We start from the raw sequence: 18,773 nt of genomic DNA, 5'->3' as shown, positions 1-18,773 counted from the left end.
CTCCACATAGAATTTCACACCAACACGTGAAAGTATGCAGAACCTAACAGTTTTAGCGTTCCTTTAACTTAGCACATACTATGTAATCCTTTACTGTTACTCTGGACTACGATATTAGGGACTCACGACACGTTTACAGACAAACAGACATTCGTATTATGTATGTATGTAGATATATTGTTTGAACTCGGGTCGTTGCCCTTTGTACAGTTATCCTGAGGTACCTTGCTGCATGTAATTTGTATTTATGCAATCTTTGGTGGTTTTTGGTCTAGTATGAGTATAGTTTGCAAGATTTATGTTCTAGGTTTGATTCCATGTTCATTTTCTGTATTTTTGCTGGTCTAGTATGACTGCCTCGTTGGTCGAGTGGTTGCAAGTGCGATGGCCGAGCAAGGGGTCTCGGCTTCGATACCCGGTTCGGGCAAAGTTTTGTTGGGTTTTTAGAAATTTTTTACACAACACCTCCTATTACATGGGACTTAAAAAACAAATGGTAAAATGTTGGTGTACATTGTACAGTGGCAGTATGTTTTATAGTTCACGACACGCTCATAAAAAAAAATAAACATTTGATGGCTCTCTGACGGACTGGTTGAAACTAATGACAAACTATAAGCTGCCAGTGATAACCGCTCAAGTATTACGCAGTTAAAAACGAACATATTACTTCTCTTGACAGCCTCCATTAATATGATATAACCTATTAAGCAACATCATTTCAAACAACTCCCACAATTAACGAACAACGGATTAGAAAGAATGATTTACAAAAAGACACAAATGACCCAAGAAAATTACCTAGCTACATTCAAAAATCCATTCTAAGTACCAAATAATAAGTTCCGTAATTTACATAACAAATCTAGATCTCTATAAGACCTATTTTGCAATAACATTAGATAGTACAGTACAATACTAAGAGATTATATAAAAGTGTTGCCAAAATATTACCAAAAAGTTCCCACATAAAACGTAATAGTACCAAAGAGTAAATAAATGCACAGAGAGGTCAAACTACCGTGTCATGAGGTCGGGCATGCGGCGAAAGTATTGCAACACCGATTAAATATAGCTTTTAAGAAGATGATTGCTAAATACACACTGGTGGAGATGTCAGATGTTATGTAACACTGCATGTGCAGTATCCTCTCTGAGGCAATTTGTTAGTTATCTACAGATTTATATTGTTAGATTGTTGAACTTTATCTATACTTATAGGTAGTAATGCGAAAGTTTAATATTTGATTTATACTTGTTTGTTACTTAATCACGTGAAGATGGTTAATCGAATATCGGTTCTAGAGACACACGGTAATAAGACTAGGGTCGTAGTAGGCATAAAAGTGTAGGCAAAATTCTGTCCTATCTGATTTTTATACATAGACAACAACTACAGAGCGCCATTTAATAGGTTTCTTACACACTTTAAAGTACTTATTTGTTCTATTTTAAACTTTGCAACGGTTCTATGTTTGCGTTCAGGGAAATAAGTTTTACTAAGGAATTTACTATGATAATAACTACAGCAATATCAGTAAGTACTTTACCTGTAAACTACATTTTATGCTAATGATGTAACCGACCAGTTACACTTTCTCTTTTAGATGGATTTATAATTAGATCGGTTATCGGATACAGATTACAATTGCGACATTTTATGTATTAATGACCATGTAACGCAGTATAGTACAATCAATTAAATTGTACACAGAAAATAGTACAATTAATTAAATTGTAACAAGTCGGAAGTTTGAACTAAATTACTATATTATGTGTAATGCTTTTAAACTAAGCTAGTGTTTTTGAGTTTAATTTCCAGGTCGAATAAAGTTTGTTTTTAATTGTAATTTTAGAAAAAAATACAGTTACAGCACCGAATTTGAAATTGGGCTGTTTGTGTTGTATGATATAATAGCCACATTATAAGTAAGGAGCTTCAACATGATAAGCGAATTTTATATTTCTTTTAGTCTTACTATGCAGTAAAAGCCTCTTCGATGGAAAAAATAATTATTAAACTTTACATTTTACAATATAAAACTACAAACATGCTTGGCTATGTAACGTAAAATTATTCAGTAGACACAAAACAGTGGAAGAACAAAATATATGCATATATACATACTTAGGTATATGTATATACGGGCGTTTATTGCCTTCCAATAGAACGGTACATTGTTACGTCAGTGCTTAGTGATAACTCGTTAAATTTTGTTAGGCTACGAAGCTGTTCTTACTACTAGGATAGGATCTAAAGTTTTTTTTTAATAGGATACAAGAAGAGTATAGCTTTATAAAAGGAAAATTTTCTAATCTTCTAAAGTGATCTAGATGTAATCATCGAGTTTGGAGAGCAACTTCTCAATTCCCCAAACATCCTTAAATTCCTAACCCCCAAAAGGCCGGTAACGCACTTGTAACGCCCCTGGTGTTTCAAGTGACCATCCAAGATTGCTTACCATCAGGTGATTCGTCTACTCGTTCACCGGCTTATTCCATAAAAAAGCTAGATACACCTAATTAAAGTCAAGAAGGTTTATATAAAGAAGCACTTTGCCACTACCACAAAACAATAAAATTTAACTCTATATCATTATATTTTGTTGAAATGCAAGCAATTTCGGATTATTGTATCGCATCACAGAGAAAATTAAATTCAAGGTTCAGAGATCAAAGAAATATTTCGATTTCTCCTCATTTGTATCAGTTCGTTGATCTTTCACGAATACCCCGTCTGCTACCCACTACGGATTTATACGAATACAAATTAATCACCATAAACTCGTATGGTTACCTTATGTAACAATTGCAATCACCACTCATATATATAATAGATAGAGAAACAACTAATAGACTACCAAGTTTACCAAATTTTAACAACAAAAATATCCAAATATTGTTTGTAAATTTTGCTTATTTGTCATTGTAAATGGCGTTATTATGACTTCATAACGGTAGAAAAATTAGAGGGGACCAGATCACAAGGCAGATCACCCATTCACTGGACTGATCAGGTGAAATTGGCTACAGGAAACTCTGAGTCAGACTGCGCCAGGTAGTCCACAAACAGGGAGGGCAGCATTCACCTACAAATACCTCAACGTGACTACGACCACTCTGCGAAGAGCGAAACGACAGAGGAAAAGAATGGCATCATAAAAACTTACTTTTACCTGAAAATTTAACCATATACAACCCCTAAAATATATACAAATTAAAAGAAGAAGAAATAAAAATAGTAAAACTTTTACAGAATCATACAAAAATAATACTAATTCAATACTGACTCAATTTTTGCGCAGCCGCGTTACATCTCTACAATCATTATCGAGACTAGAGACCATCTCGAGTGACCTCGCTCACAATTTGCTTACAAAGAAATGATAGCATGGATAATGTCCCCTAATTTCCTTCAGGGTTGCCAGTTTCTCAAGCTGCGAGTTGGCCAACGTTGTGGCAATACAACGCTCTAGTGCACCGGCTCGGGTTATACTTTTTTATGCAAGATTAGGGTTGACCCACTTACCCCGTTTGCTTTTTTCGCTGCAATGAGGTTTAATAACGTTTAATAATTTTCGTTGCGTGCGTTTTCTTTTGTGTGGGTGCTTGATGTGTTTATGTAATATATTGGATACAATAGCAGTAGAGAAAACCTTATTATTTTCTTTTGAAAAAAAATGTTCTCCCTCACTAGGATTTTCTCCTGTGTTGTGGGTGCGTTTACAAACATACAAGTTCGCATACACGTGACCCTTAGTCCCGAAGCAACAGTTTGTAAATCACATAAATAGTCAACGTCAACCGTGCAGTCAAATAAGTATTTGCAAAAGAAAATTTTAAGAAACCTTTTTCTTCCATATAAGCAAATCGACACATTAATCCTTCTTGCGTATTATAACTTTTCTCACACAATATTTACATTACTACGTACGTTAATTTAATTATCTTACAAGAAGTTCAACATGAGTCCCACTCTCAAAACTACCAAAAATTGTATATTATATTATAAACATTCGCCTTTGTTTCACAATGAGAAGGAATACTGTACATCCTGTTTTAACTTAAACGAAATAAACTTAAAACAATCTCAGTTTTAAAATATTTATATAAAGTGTTCTTAAATTATCTGCCACGGCTTTAATGTGGCAATGTTGTGTTTGAAGATTATAGTAATTCTTTTTTCATACAAAAAATCTACGTATGTGTTTGTTATGAAAGAGCTATCTCTTTCACTGTCTCAGTGGCTACATAGTGCGAATTTGTATAGCCACGCATTGTATAGTGTATAACCACGCATGGTGCGTATTTGTAAACCACTTTATGCATAGTAGAGTCAATGTTTATTTAACTTCTTTAAGTTCTCAAATTTAATTAACTAGTCCAGGGAACGAAATTTCTTCACTATTGTAATCTTCAAATACAACACTACCTCCCATTAAAGCCGTAGCAGATACTTTTAGAACACCTTATATATTATTTACATACATCCATGATTTAAATATTTTTACGTTGAGATGAAGAGAATAAAGATTAATTATAATTATCTCGGATGCTAAACTATGCAAGGCCGTAAGGAAAAGGAGTCAAAGCATGTTCTTTAAATACGAGTAAGTCTATTTGTATTTGCCTTCGTGTTCAATATTTGTTTACCGGTGTCCGAGTAGCTGTGTCTCTTTCGAATTACTTGGAAAAGGTTTTATTGAGATGGAAACGGCAGAAGTAAAGTGAACATAATGGGATATGTTTAGGTAATGGCATTTAGACTCTTTAGGAGAAAATGGAAACTGTAAGGGTGATTTTTCTACCAGAAATGTGCTTTGTAGCTATGCCGCGACGATATAATAGCTAAATTTTGAAACCATGTGATCATTTCCACTCATAAAAAGCTATGTAACTATGGGAGTAACATGTGCTATGAATATGCGCCGTCGCAAAGTAGCTGTGCGACGAAGATGCTCAGCTCGAGTATACGATGTATGGATAGTAGGGAAGCTATACCTTGCACTTGTCCGAATTTGGGCCGGACCTCGCGGATGGCCAGTTCGGCTTCCGCAGAGGGCGCTCTACGGTGGACGCCATCATGCGCGTAAGGGACCTCACGACGGGGACTGCAGTGTCCAGGGGTAAGGTCGTCGTGGCGGTGTCTCTAGACATCGCCAACGCCTTTAACTCCCTACCCTGGAGCTGCATACTAGGGGCACTTCGGTACCACCGGGTGCCTACCTACCTCCGTCGTGTAATCGAGGCCTACCTGTCAGACAGGTATGTTACGTTCCCCGGTCGCCAGGGCGAGTGGAACAGGCGAGAAATGTCGCGCGGTGTTCCACAGGGTTCGGTTTTGGGGCCGCTCCTGTGGAACATCGGTTACGACTGGGTGTTGCGCACCGACCTCCCGAACGGCGTCAGCGTAATCTGTTACGCCGACGACACGCTGGTGCTAGCGCACGGGAGATCGCACCAGGCGGCGGCCAATTTAATGACGACAGCGGTTGCGATAGTCGTTGCAAGGATCCGGCAATTGGGACTCGAGGTGGCGCTCCACAAGTCCGAGGCCATGTGCTTTCATGGCCGCGGGAACGCGCCACCTCCAGGTGGGTCCCAAATAACGGCAGGAGGGGTTACCATCGGCGTCGAGACGACGATGAAGTACCTAGGACTCGTCCTCGACAGTCGATGGAACTTCGTGGAGCATTTCCGACGTTTGGCTCCTAAGTTGGAACGGACGGGGGCTGCGCTTAAGCGGCTCCTGCCCAACCTCGGGGGCCAAATGCCTCCTGCCGGAGGTTGTATGCGGGGGTCGTGCGGTCCATGGCCCTCTACGGCGCCCCTGTGTGGGCGCCGAACCTGATGCGGCGGCCAACTCGGACGCTGCTCACGTCCCAGAGGGTCATGGCCATCCGGGTGATCCGTGGATATCGCACGATCTCCGGGGAGGCGGCGAACCTCCTTGCCGGATTACCGCCGTGGGATTTGGAGGCGAAAGTGCTCGCGCGCGTCTTTAGTCTGCGCGCCGACGCGCGTCGCCGGGGCGAAACTCCGCTGCCGCGCCAGATTATTGCGTGGTGGGACGAGCTCCGGCGCGATCTCATGGCGGATTGGCAGCAACGACTGTCGCAACCGAGGGCTGGGCTCGCTGTCATTGCAGCGGTAAGTCCCCTCTTTGAGGAGTGGCTAGAGAGGCGCCATGGCGTCCTCACCTACCGCCTGACGCAGGTGCTTACCGGACATGGGAGTTTCGGTAGGTTCCTGTTTTTGATTGGGCGGGAGGAAACGCCCGGGTGTCATCACTGCGAAGACCGCCCGGAGGACACGGTGGAACACACGGTTGCGGTCTGCCCTGCGTGGGCTGAGCACCGCCGTGCCCTCAGGGAAGTGATCGGCGACGGCGACCTCTCGCGTCCGGCTTTGGTTCAGACCATGGTGCGGAGCGAGGGGGACTGGGATGCCGTCTCCTCCTTCTGCGAAGCAGTTATGCTAGCTAAGGAGGAGGCGGGACGCGTGAGGGAACGAACTTCCTCACGCCCTAGCCGACGCGAAAGACACTCCGGGCGTCGGGGATCGCGTGACGATCTCCGGCCACCGTAAGTGCGGGTCTGCGGACGGCGAGCAAGGGTAGCTCGCCGCCCGACCAGAACCAGACCCGTGCGTGCGGCGCGTTGCGTTCCGCGCGCGCCTCAAAGAGCCATCAGACCACCACAGATGGGGCCCAGTAGGGCTGATGCTTAATCCGGAGCTGCGGACTACCTAGCGGGTTTACCGGGGCTCCGGCTCGACAAGCAGGAGTAGGAACGGGGTGGTTTTTAGTCAGTAAGAGTCTGACACTCCCTCTCGCTTTGCCCTGGCGAGAGAAGTCATTGGATGATTTTCCCCCCTGAAAAAAAAAAAAAAAAAAAAAAAAAAAGGGAAGCTATACCTTAAAGTGCCTAATTTAAATAAATGCTGGAACTTTAATTAAAAGAACAAGCAGTCATTTTTATAAATATGTTTTAAAGAATGGGCATAACACAAACGTTTGCAGTAGTAGGTAGCAACGACCAAATAATAATATTTAATCATTGCAGTCCAAGTTTACTAACCTTTTAAAAACCAAAACAAAGGAATATACACTTAAACAACACGGAAGATGAGAGAAGATATGTTTAAAAGTAAGTATATAACGCTATACATCAAACTATAGGTATACAACCAGCATAAATTGACCGTCGAATGTGCAGAAAGATTGTAATAAGTGAGACCATGATATACTGGTACACATAGCTTCGTGTGAACAGTCGTCAGCAGATCAACCTAATCCAATCCATCAATTGGATTGTAAACTTTAAATCAATAAGTCTAAAGTTGAAATTATAATAAAGAAATTTAACAGTAAAGGATATGTTGACCTGCTGGCGACTCGACAGTACATTTTATCGATATTCGTACACCGTTCATGTTGTATAAATTAGGTTAAAAGACAGATAAATGTATTAAAATATGAACATTTCAGACTTCTTGATAACCTTTACACTGTCATTCAAACAGCTGATTATATACTTTATCTTGCTATCGGTGTTCGGACGTGCATAGCAACTAGTGAAGAAATTACAGTCTAATCTTTTTAGTGCTAAGACATAATTTTGCTTGTTATGTGTTAATTGTCATTGCTAGCATTGGGATTACCAACAAGTCAAGACGACTTGATAAAAAAATATGTTAAAATAATTTTAATGATACTTTGGCAGACTTTATTCTCAGTATAATTGTATAAAAACGTAACGTAACGTATTTATGTAACTTAACAATCTATTCTATCGTAAAACGTAATTACAAAACCTGCCCTAAACGGTAACAATAACATACTTGAACTGTTACGCAGCATTTCGTGCAAACCTGTGCAACTGCACATTTTTTGTGCAAAAGCCACGATTATGATAACCCGTTTGCACGATGTTTTGCACAAGTCTGGCCGAATGATAGAATAAAAAGAAACTATATTAATGGTTGGAGAGCTAGATTAATAATTGTAGCTCATATACAGAGCTTTAATGATTCCTAATATTATAAAAAAAATATAATGTAGCGTTTTTCTGGAGCATACCCTGTATGATCAGAGTGTTTTAAAATTGATGATAGTATGCACAATATGTATGTACTTTGACTTTTCTGTTAAACTACAACCTAGTTATAAGGCTGATCATCTATAAAAAGACATGAGTATATACAAAACTAATTTAGTTCTATCTAGAACATTAAAAAACCAAAGCAATCCTTTTTTCTTAAATATCTTCACTAAAAATATATATAGCAAATAAAACATAACACCATTAGGTTTCTATTCGCTATTTTAATAAAAACGAATTAATTAATTATTTATTACATCATTAATACCAAATTTTACGACATTATTATTGGAATTTTTTGCTTAATCGATCACTATGATTTTATTATTATTGTTTAACGTTTTCTAAATTTCTCGCTAAGTCGTGATTGTAACATAAACTATCAAATATTAAAGCCAGTTTCAATATATCCTATCAATCTATTTGTTTAATAAAGATATAATTTTTGTCACGTTTTTTGTGAACTGTTCTGCCATTACCAACAAGCCGATCTGTAAGTCATTGGAAGAGTCTGTTCAGCATTTAACCGTCATGTGGCTGATATGATGAAGATGATGATTTTTCTACCTCCAGTAGCCAAATCTATAGGTAGAAAGTCGCCGCATCTGCGCATGCTGCTCATAATGACTTAAACTTTTCTCCATTAATTTACATGATTACAGGATCTCATGATAGTTATTATAAAAAAAATACATTAAAGGTCAATTTCAATTACCTATCTATATGTTTACTAGATTTGCTTATTGGACAGACAATTTTGACACATTTTATATTCAGTTTACGTACGGAATCAGTCGTAAAATTGGTAGTGGTGACCTCATTACAATCGAATCCTAAACAAAAGCAGTTTTATAAACAAAGTATTATTGTTTACAACTAATAATGTCATTGTTGATTGTGTATCTGTGTACCTACACACACATGCGAGTAGTTTTTAGTTTCACTCTTTATCAGCTAAATGCGATGTTTAGATTTTTTATCAGATCTAAAATGTACATAATGTACGTTTAGACTAGATTACACACTCAAAGCAAAAATACTCTAAAGATCTGTTTCAAAAAGTCTAAGCTATATGGATACATATTTTGACACATCATTTGTATTTGGAAAATACATCACACGCTATATTTAAACAAATGAAATACAATACAATATTTCTTCTTAAATTAAATGTAATTTGATAACACGAGTCAGACACGTCAAATTCAAGCCTATTCGTACATAAACTAAGCCTAAACATTTTTATACAAAAAAAAATAACTGGATCCGAATATTCATTCCAATGAATTATTCATAGTATTTATTCTTAATACGATTATTAAAAATTAATCGAATTTATTAATGTTGGAACGAAAATATTTTTTGTATTAACATCCTTACTTTGCCCTTTTGATTTATTTTTTTTCGTCTATTTTCTGACCCGATCTTAATATAATTATGTTAATAGAAATAGTTTTTAAATAATTACTATACTGTCGTCAGTATCGTTTTGTTTGAATTAGAATTTAGTGGAAATATGCATAATTTAAGCATAAGCAGTGGACGAGAACAGGCTGCTGATGATGATGATGCATAATTTATACGTGTATACTGGTATTTAAAAATTACACGTTGTATATAATAATGTTGAATAAATTTTGTGAGCCATCGATTTATTGAATCGTTTGTGTCGACAATATAATAATTCACACTTTATGTTTTTGTGTGATTTGTTTACTTGGCAACTAAACTTGGAAAGTTTTACCATGGTTTTATTTAACAATAGTGTCTCTTAAGTAGTATTTTTAACACGCCTAGATGATTGTTTTTCGTGAAATATCCTTGTCGAGAACCGTAGATCTCTATCTCTCTCACTCAGTATATTGTAGGTTTTTTATTGTAGGCATTACTGTAGGTATCTTTTTATAAATTTACGTTGAAGGATAGATTAGTCTATACCACATAAGAACTGAACCTTTAAATTTTGTAATGGGACTAGGCTGGATCTGGTATTGTTTTAATCTGCAGAGTCTTTCCTTTCCATAATCCTTCAAAGTTGGAGCAATAGCATTATCAACGACTAACACCATTTCAGACACCCCTTCAGGGATAATACCAATGTTACATTATACAAAATATCTCCCACAACGCTTGCTTCAAATAATTCTACACAAAAAAAAAACGTTGACACCACAAGATAATAAGTTGACAAAACCGGTTGACAACGAATTACCGTAAATCACTGAACACACGTGAATCACACACATTAAAAGGTTATCAACAAAAATATGGCTTTTTGTACTAATTTAGTTTTATTTTTCAGTCTATATTGGTATTGGAAAGATTGGCTAGTATAGAAGGTACATTAAGTATACGTATTTGTTTTAGAAGTAATAAAATAATAAAACTTATTGCAATTAAAATCTTGTGTATCGGTAGGTATAACATCAAATTAGAAACTCAGTGTTTATGTCTTGCGGGCAGACCCGCGTACGGCGCGTCGCGTTCCTCATAGAGCGATCAGATCACCACAGGTGAGGTTCAGTAGAGCTGATGCCTGACCCAGAGCTGCGGACTACCTAGCAGGCTACTGGGGCTCCGGCTCGAAGAGCAAGAGTAGGAACGAGTTGTTTTTTAGTCAGTAAAAGTCTGACATTCTCTCTCGCCTCATCATAGATGGGAGAAAATATGGGATGATTTTCCTCCTTTAAAAAAAATGGTTTTATCTCTATGTCACATTGCTTACAAAAATCGTAAAAAAATTAACATGACATTAAAAAATTGTCGTCTTATGTAACTCTTAGATAGATTTTATGATTTGTTAAATAAGTATTATTAGTTTTTTTCTAATTCACACTGTATATTAACAAAAAACTAATACCTAGATAATACAATGTGGAATGTAAATATTGTAAAATATATTTAATTTTCAATAAGAAGTTGTGAATACCTGTTATCTAGGTATTGATATTTAATCTTTAGGTTGACGAATTAAATTTACCAACGTCAGATATAGGACTTATTAGTCACATTTTATTTGAACATTTCAATTGATAGCCATAGCCGTTAAAATATATTTCTTTTTCTTTTACGATCTATTCTAGTATACTTGACCATTTAGAAAAAATCACATCTTTTAGTTAGACAAACATTTTGAATAATTATTAATGTGTATTCAAGGGAAATCTTTATTTTTCTTAGTTTTTGAGCTGAAATAAATAAGAAAAATCATCCACATTTTAAATCAACCACAAATTAAAATGCGGTTGACATAAATTAGCAAAGCCTTCGCATAACCGAGAGAGTCGGTATATTATTATTTCTAACTAATCCTTAATGCCTATTGGCAAATGAAATATAGTATATTGCCCTATTAATGATGATGTAACGCAAATTGACCAAACAAGAGAATCCGCTTGACACCACCGGTCCTTAAATATTTATACAACATAGACGAATCAACAGAGTGGAGACAAACGACTGCCGGCATTAGGACACGTTCATATACACCCTAATTATAACTAATTTCCTAATATAATAATATAAAAAACATAAAACTAGTAAAAAATGCTAAATTTAAAATTGATCTGTTAATATATGACACTAGATTTTTAACAGATGACAGATGTCACTGTCAAAAATAAATAAATGTCATGTGTCAACTATTTAACTACTTATCATCACGACTATATCATTTGTTGATAAGAGAAGTATTGTCATTGCTAGCAGATCTATTGTCATTGATACTTAATTTGAAATCTTTATCAAAATCCAATGGACATCCTCTCCTGAGGAGTGCGTTGAATTTTAATCTTCACGGTCGCATCACACGTCAACACTTAATTTTAGCTCGGGTTTTCCACCTTTTTCAAACCCATATGTTAAAAGGCTATAACAAAATTAAAATTATAGCCATAAAATTGGAACCAAAGCTTTATTTTTAAAGGGAAAATTGCAGTCAATGTAAAAAAAAATAATTGAAAGATTTGTAATAACCTTTTCAGACGCTGTTTATTAGGCAACTGTTGAAACATCTACAGCTACGAGCTGTTAGGAAATCATTTAGTCTGTGTCACTTTAATGTCTATTTAAAGACTGCAACATCTTACCTCCAAAATACTTTTAATATTTTTAAGTTTTTACATTGTCGAACACAATTTTCAAAACACCAAAAAATCTTTACGCACCAAAAAGTTTTTGTAAATCATTTTTATTTTTTTGCTAAAATCTCTAAAAACACAAAATCCCTTGTGTTTTAACACAAAATCCCTAAGTATTAACATATTTTAGGATACATTTACTTACTTGACATAATTATCGCCGTACTTAGAATCATTTAATGCTCTCTCTTCTCTATATAACCCAGTCCAGTCCTTGGCAATGGTTTTCGGAGCAAAATTGTCACTAGGGAATAGTTTAAGTTTCTGAGTACGACATTTAGAACATTGTAACAAGTTACTAGTATGTTTCAAGATGTATTCGCAAATTCGCACATGATAGAAACACCTTTATAGTTCAAAGGTTGTCATACAGGTTTGTCAAGTGACCGGATTATAGAATCAATAAAATATTTAAAATTACATTAGAAACGACAGTTTTTTTCCGATTGCTAGCATATAGGTATACAATATATATATATTTTTAATCGAAACTCGCAACATGCGATCGATATTTTTCTTAAATTTATACGTACTAATGGAACTCGAATGTTATGTGGTTATCGAAAAACGATCTTATAGTTTTTGCAATAAAAGTTATTTTTTGTTAATACCAATCTCTGTCAAATTCCTTTGTAGGAATATGATAAAGCTTCCATGAAATTATATGCAAATGCATGCATAATAAATTTAGATGATTCAGTTTTGTGGCTATACATTTACTTTGCTTAATGTACTGCTACACGAATTATTACTGCAAAAGTAAACATTGCTTAAATGACTTGTATGTACCACACTTGAACTTACAATGTACTATATAGATTTCTAAAAGTAAATTAAATTCAGTTTCAAATCACATAACTAAATATACGTAGGTTATTATATATTTTATTTATGTAAGAGTAAATTATCAATTCATTTCTAAACAATTATTTTTACGCTTTACTTTTTAAAATAGAACGTTAACTAACCACAAGATAGACTAGCAAACATCAAGACAGTTGGCAACAGCAACTATCGAAAAGAATGAGTAGATCGCGTGAGACACACTAAAATATATTTATTGCAATAAACCAATTTTTTCACTTAACAACTGATATGTTGTCGGTTGCGTTTTTATTTACAAACACTGTTTAATTAAGTAATTGCCCAACGCGTTGGGTAAGCGGCCCGGCAACCATGTCGACGTTGATTCATAATTGATTCACGATCGAGCGAGTTTTGAGTGTGTTACAATAGTTGGGCCTAAGGGTGTCAAGTTACACGACCTTTTGTTCATAAAATAAAAAATATGTAAATGCTTGACACCTGATTTTATTAACATTATATTAATATTTGTTTTCGATTTGTCCTCATCGATTCTCCGAAAAAAAATGTAAGCTCGTTTTCGCAATTTTTGTTGCTTATATTGTATTTTAATTTTAATTTGTCTTTGCGTTACCTAAAATATAAAAAGTGACTGCACGTTACTGACGCTGTGACCTTCCCCATCAGACACAAGACCTATTAAATAAAATTATATATCGAAAAAAACCGGATCGATATCGCCCGAACAATCATTTCAATACACACAACTGGACAGACAGACTGCATCTTACATGAATATTTACGCACGTATATTCTAACAGCGGCCATTAGCGCCCCGGGGCGGATATTTCAACAAAAATGGTTTCGCAACTTTCAGTAACAGTTCCGAGTTGCATAATGTACTCACCGTGTAAGGGTTAACGTAGAAAGGGAGGGCCGGGGGCACTGACGTAGAGGAAATCACAGTTGAAGCACTTGTCAGCCATGCACATAATCCTTCATTGGGTGAATGGGCACAGGGTCTTTTTTAAGGTTCAAACGCACTCGCGACACAATTTTTCCGTGTGTGGGAAAACTAATGCCGCGCGGCGCGTGCGGCGCTTGCGACGGCGAGCGGGCGACTGGCGAGCGCGCGCGCCTCCCCACGTAATAAAACCTTCGCTTTTCAAGAGTGGGGGCGCGAACGGCTTTTTGAAAATGGAACCTGAACCTTACCTGCTGGATCGAGTCCCGTTTCCCGTTAGTTTGGGGTTTTTCATTCGGAGGTTATTGGAACTTGGCACTGTTACATTATTTATTTTTAGATCGGTTATTTATTTGTCTCGCTTAGTACAGCTGCGTTTATTTGCATTTGATTTATTTGTGCTTTATAAGACTGTCATTTATTCTAAGTTTTAATAAACTGTTCGTTAAACTTAATTTTAAATTAAGTTGACTGTTAAATGTAGACAATTAACATTTTATCACAAAATTAATTTGCTTTCATTGAACAGAGTCATAAAATCCGAATTAATTTTTAAACGGTTTTTATATAATAATGAATGAAACGAGTTTATTTTTAGGAAATAACACTAGACAAATAAACAATTTTAAATAGTTTTTTACATACAAAAAGGAGCATAAATTCGTGGAATATTGAATTAGATTACCTTAAAAATCTTTGTGTATAAAATGGATTTAGTAGGCAATTAAAACGCAATAAACATACTATTAAATTGGTTTAAGGATACTAAAATCCATTAACATAATTGCAAATACAATAAAAATGTTATAGAACACAAATCTGGAGTTTGCCAAACTCGTCCCTACAAAAGACATCAACGGGGTTCAGACATTGTTGCGATGCGATCTACGTTTTTTTCTGAAAATTGTCAAAGAGAATGTCTTTTTGATAGTAGAAAAGTGTGTTTAATTTTTCTAATATAGTTTTTTAAATAATTTTAATTCAAGTTAATCAATAGATTATGTGGCTTAGTATTTAAATAAAATACTTACAACTTTATTACTCTATACGTACCGTTGACTCTAAACAACTCTTTTTCTAAAAGTAGGAGTAGGCACGGGGTAGTTTTATTTAGTCAGTAAGAGTCTAACACTCCCTCTCGCCTCACCCAAGGCGGGAGAAGTCTTTGGATGATATTCACCCCTTAAAAAAAGTACATACATATGTATTTCGGTCACTACATAACATAAGTACTATACAAACGGAAATAAGCATTTACGTAATATTAAGTATAACAGAGCAGTGAATAAATGAAGTGTTAATAATTAATCTGTTTAATTATTATTTAATCGTAGCCTCGCCCCAATAATCCGTCAGTTGGTACTCGTACGTACTCATTATTTGGATTACCTAAATCAAGTTTGAATATTCTGATTAAGATAAAATTTAAGATCCAGTTATTTAGTTACTTATTCTTAAAATAACGTAACAATATTATATTCAAGAAGCTATTACTTCCATTTTTTATAATAACTATCATGAAAGATACTAAATTAACTAAAAAGTCACGGTTTACAAGCCTACATTATGGAGAAAAGTTCTACTAGTTTCGAGTCACAGAGGGACTCTTCATCAAGAGCATGAGGGGTGTCCATGATTTCTTACCATCAGGGGATTTGTTAATTTACCCTCTATAAAAAACGTATATTTCTAAAATAGTTACAGCCCATATATGCCAATAATCGGTAACTAATCACTGCATATAGTTCGTATGTAAACTTTATTGCTCAACTTTTTTATCAACAACCTCCTCCTTAACAGCACAAAGACCGCACCTAAAATTAAAACAAAGAAACGTTAACAAGAACGTCTCTATGATGCGCGTGCGCAACTGGTCAGGGGTATAAAATTCAGGGCGCCACGATCAGCCGGACGATATAATAACACACGCGATACCATTAAATAATCGATTATTAAAAAACAAGTTTTAGGTCTTATGAACAAGTCTAACTAGCCTTATAATTAAAAAAAAATGGAGTCAGCACTGTTATAATTTTCAGCCAGTTTTGTAAAGTTTTCATGTAATCCTATTAGTAGTAACAATCATATGCTGAGTACTATTACAGGTTTCATTTTATTACTTTTACTTAAAAACTTTAAATTTAATGGTTCCAACCTAAAATGGCATCATTAACCTAAAATTGTTTGCAATAATTATGATTTGTAGCTATTTATTGGGAACTGCTTTGTTAGTCGAGTGGTCAGCAAAGTGTAGTCAGCAGGATTTATGATGGACACGATTCTAAAAATCTTTTTGACATACAACATGCAACAAAAAAAAATGGAGTGGAGAAGGGGGGAATTGGGCCTCCGGTAACCTCACTCACACAACGAAACACAACGCAAGCGTTGTTTCATGTCGGTTTTCAGTGAGGCCGTAGTATCACTCCGGTCGAGCCGGCCCATTCGGGCCGAAGCATGGCTCTTCCACACTTACAAACAAGACATTACCAATAATTATTTTTTATCAATTTTTGTGTATTTGTCTGTCTGTTTGTTCCGGCTAATATCTGAAATAGATGGACCAATTTTGACGGGACTTTTTTAAATAAAAGTCGAAATCTCTCAAAAGTCATTATTGTACGCGGACAAAACCGCGGGTGAAGTCAAGTCAAATCTACAATACACTTTACCATCGGAAGGATCGAACTCAAGACCCCATGTACAATGACACATCAATATTTAAATACTTACACAGCAATAAATAAATCAACTGTATATAAATACATTCACAAAATTAATTTTCGCTATAAAAGAACATAAGTTTCGTTTTACGCAAATGAAGTATTACCAGGAAACAAATTGACATGGCTTCCGATTTAATCGTCTCTCCCATTGTCAGAGAGTGAGCCTTGGACATACAGCCTTCGATTGAAGCTGGCTTTTCCTACAAAATCTCTAATTTCGTGAAGTAACTTCCTTATTTCTTCAGGCCTTGGATGTTCATTCTCGGAACATGGGTATTTCTGGTCAATCGGTTATGGTGTTGTTTTAGAGGCCTGCAAATAAAAAATAAAGTGTCTTTATTTACTTTTGTATTTGGAAATTTAGTAATGTTTAACCCCAAGATATAGTTAATTATACAAAGAACTATGGGGTTTTTTTTTAACTTGGCTCCGCGTAAAGATTTCCTGACTTATTTCTCATTAGCGTCTTTTTATAGATTCACAAACACACCGCACTTAGAAAACTTTTGTGAGTGCGCGCGCCGTTGTTTCACTGCGGTGTTCTGTGAGTGCGTGGTATCACTCCGGTCAAGCCGGCCCATTCGTGCCGAAGCATAGCCCTCGCACACTTAAAATGTAATTAAACTAGGTATACTAATTCCAGAACAAGAAAGAAAAACTGAAACACCAAAAACAAGTCAACGCTTTTCCTAATCATACACATTTGAATACGGAACCTCACAATACTATCCTTACACACTGAATCAAAACTAGCGTTGACATCATTCTGCGGTTATCACACATACTTCATTTCGTCCACTGTATCACGTTTCCTACAATTAATTATATTTTACAACCGGCCTGCTAGTCCCACATCCAGGAACACTAAATGATTCAACTTTTAATGATGTTTTATTATAGTTATTCAATAAATACGAGTAAACATACTGACATAGAGATGCTACATTGCTGTGGATGCATTTGGCATCTACCAATCATATTTATTGGTACATATATTATATTATAAGAGATATTTTATTCGTGCTATGGATGTCTGCTGGATGGCTTATACATCGCATACTCGAGAGGCGCATCTTTCTCGCACAGCTACTACAACTTAAAATCAGTGGAAACGGTCACATAGTTTCACAGCTTAGGTATTACATTGATGATGAAACTGTTTCCTGAATCTTCGTGGAATAACAGACAAAATGTCATATTAAGATTCAAGGAAGGAGTCGACGGAGGAACGAAACGTTCTAATCTTTGCAATTAAAAAAGTGAAATCAATAAATGCTCTATAGCTTAGACGTTAAATGTCAAATTTAAATGACAGCACATTAGTATAGGATATCAAATTACCAAGACAATGGGACAATAGATACAGGATCTTGACTGTTTGTTATTGGTGTAGTTCCTTTCTATAGAATATATGTTTATCTGCGGTACGTAGGATACTTCTTTTTTTAATTGGGGAACATCAGCCAGTATCTTTTCTCGCAATGAGTGAGGCGAAAGGGAATGTCAGGCTCTTACTCACTAAAGACCACGTCGTTCCTACTCCTGCTTCGTACTCGTACGGTACATGTTTTCTTTTCAATTGAAAAATAAGCTATATGTCGTATGATTATTATTAATAACAATTGACTGCATAATTGGCGGGGTAGCTGGGCAATTGGCTGCCGTGCAACGTGTAGCGGGTTCGATTTCCGCACGAAGCAACTTTTTGTGTGATCCAGAAATTGTTGTTTCGGTTCTGGGTGTCATGTGCATGTGACATTGTATATTTGTAGAAAATCCTAGTGTGGTGCAACATTTTAATAAAAAAAAAATCTACAACGACGTTAAAAGGCGCATTTTTAATCAAATTAAACTGACTGTAGTATCTTCCCCAGTATTTCAACTATTATAAAGACTATAATAGAAACAATAACACTAACCGCAGCAGTCAAAACATGACATATAAATAATAAAATGTACAATAAATAAATTATAAAGACGAGAATATACTAACTGACTTAAGTACTACAGATCATTATAATACTTGTAATAGTATTAT

The 18,773-nt window shown here is 36.0% G+C and overlaps 1 protein-coding gene across 6 annotated transcripts in view; it reads right to left on the bottom strand.

The window, feature by feature from the left end:
• Positions 1 to 14,175, bottom strand: part of LOC118277092 (A disintegrin and metalloproteinase with thrombospondin motifs 16) — a 155,931-nt gene extending 141,756 nt beyond the window's left edge. For 3 of the 6 annotated variants that reach the window (XM_035595762.2, XM_035595760.2, XM_035595761.2), the window contains exon 1: positions 13,953 to 14,175. The gene's annotated coding sequence lies outside the window, so the exon portion shown is untranslated. The remainder of the gene's footprint in view (positions 1 to 13,952) is intronic. The other 3 variants (XM_050696400.1, XM_035595763.2, XM_035595764.2) reach the window with 1 other exon arrangement.
• Positions 14,176 to 18,773: the final 4,598 nt, after the last annotated feature.

The sequence above is a fragment of the Spodoptera frugiperda genome, chromosome 10, assembly GCF_023101765.2.
Source record: "Spodoptera frugiperda isolate SF20-4 chromosome 10, AGI-APGP_CSIRO_Sfru_2.0, whole genome shotgun sequence".
Taxonomy (NCBI): Eukaryota; Metazoa; Arthropoda; class Insecta; order Lepidoptera; family Noctuidae; genus Spodoptera; species Spodoptera frugiperda.
Note: the sequence above shows the minus strand (reverse complement) of the source record. Positions and strands in the feature narration are given on the sequence as shown.